General features: G+C 41.6%; 1 non-coding gene across 1 annotated transcript; it reads right to left on the bottom strand.

Moving 5' to 3' along the window:
• Positions 1–367: 367 nt before the first annotated feature.
• Positions 368–471, bottom strand: LOC112700176 (small nucleolar RNA R71). Its single transcript, XR_003153092.1, has one exon. It is a non-coding gene; the product is annotated as a small nucleolar RNA R71 (small nucleolar RNA).
• Positions 472–1924: the final 1453 nt, after the last annotated feature.

Raw genomic sequence — 1924 nt, 5'->3', positions numbered from 1 at the left:
GGAGGATGCTTGGTGACTATACTACACCTACTTCCAAATTTGATGGAAGAAGCATCTCAATCCCTGCCATTGGAGCAAACAATTTTAAGCTGAAACCTTAACTAGTTGCTCTACTGCAACAGAACTGCAAGTTCCATGGACTTCCATCAGAAGATCCCTACCAGTTTTTAACTGAGTTCTTGCAGATCTGTGTGACTGTTAAGACTAATGGAGTAGATCCTGAAGTCTACAGGCTCATGCTTTTCCCCTTTGCTGTAAGAGACAGAGCTAGAATATGGTTGGATTCACAACCTAAAGATAGCTGGACTCATGGGATAAGCTGGTCGCGGCCTTCTTGGCTAAGTTCTTTCCTCCTCAAAAGCTGTGCATGCTTAGAGTGGATGTTCAGACTTTCAAACAAAAAGATGGTGAATTCCTCTATGAAGCTTGGGAAAGATACAAGCAGATGACCAAAAGGTGTCCTTCTGACATACTTTTAGAGTGGACCATTCTGGATATATTCTATTATGGTCTATCTGAGTTCTCCAATATGTCATTGGACCATTCTGCAGGTGGATCCATTCACCTAAAGAAAACACCTGCAGAAGCTCACAAACTTATTGACATGGTTGCAAATAACTAGTTCATGTACACTTATGAGAGAAATTCCGTGAATAATGGGATGCCTCAAAAGAAGGGAGTTCTTGAAATTGATGCTCTAAATGCCATATTGGCTCATAACAAAATGTTGACTCAACAAGTCAACATGATTTCTCAAAGTCTGAATGGATGGCAAAATGCATCCAACAGTACTAAAGAGGCATCTTCTGAAGAAGAAGCTTATGATCCTGAGAACCCTGCACTAACAGAGGTAAATTACATGGGTGAACCTTATGGAAACACCTACAATTCATCATGGAGAAATCATCCAAATTTCTCATGGAAGGATCAACAAAAGCCTCAACAAGGCTTTAATAATGGTGGAAGAAATAGGCTCAGTAACAGCAAGACTTATCCATCATCTTCTCGGCAACAGACAAAGAATTCCGAGTAGAGCACTTCTAATTTAGCAAACTTAGTCTCTGATCTGTCTAAGGCCACTTTAAGTTTCATGAGTGAAATAAGGTCCTCCATTAGAAATTTGGAGGCAAAAGTGGGCCAGCTGAGTAAGAAATTCACTGAAACTCCTCCTAGTACTCTCCCAAGCAATACTGAAGAGAATCCAAAAAGAGAGTACAAGGCCATAGACATAATCAACATGGCCGAACCTAGGGAGGAAGGAGAGGATATGAATCCCAATGAGGAAGACCTCATGGGACGTCTCTCAAGCAAGAAGGAGCTCCCTATTGAGGACCCAAAGGGATCTGAAGGTCATATAGAGACCATAGAGATCCCATTAAATCTCCTTCTACCATTCATAAGCTCTGAAGACTATTCTTCCTCTGAAGAGGATGAAAATGTAACTGGTGAGCAACTTGCTCAATATCTAGGAGCCATCATGAAGCTGAATGCCAAATTGTTTGGTAATGAGACTTAGGAAGGTGAACCTCCCTTGCTCATTAGTGAACTAGATACATGGGTTCAGCAAACCTTACCTCAAAAGAGACAAGATCCTGGCAAATTCTTAATACCCTGTACCATAGGCACCATGACTTTTGAAAAGGCTCTGTGTGACCTGGGGTCAGGCATAAATCTTATGCCACTCTCTATAATGGAGAAGCTGGGGATCATTGAGGTACAGCCTACCATATTCTCACTACAGATGACAGACAAGTCAATAAGACAAGCTTATGGATTAGTAGAGGACGTGTTAGTAAAGGTTGAAGGCCTTTACATCCCTGCTGATTTCATGATCTTAGACACTTGGAAGGAGGAGGATGAATTCATCATCCTTGGAAGACTTTTCCTAGCCACAGCAGGAGCTGTAATTGATGTTGACAGAGGA

This window comes from Arachis hypogaea, chromosome 6, assembly GCF_003086295.3.
Source record: "Arachis hypogaea cultivar Tifrunner chromosome 6, arahy.Tifrunner.gnm2.J5K5, whole genome shotgun sequence".
Classification (NCBI taxonomy): Eukaryota; Viridiplantae; Streptophyta; class Magnoliopsida; order Fabales; family Fabaceae; genus Arachis; species Arachis hypogaea.
Note: the sequence above shows the minus strand (reverse complement) of the source record. Positions and strands in the feature narration are given on the sequence as shown.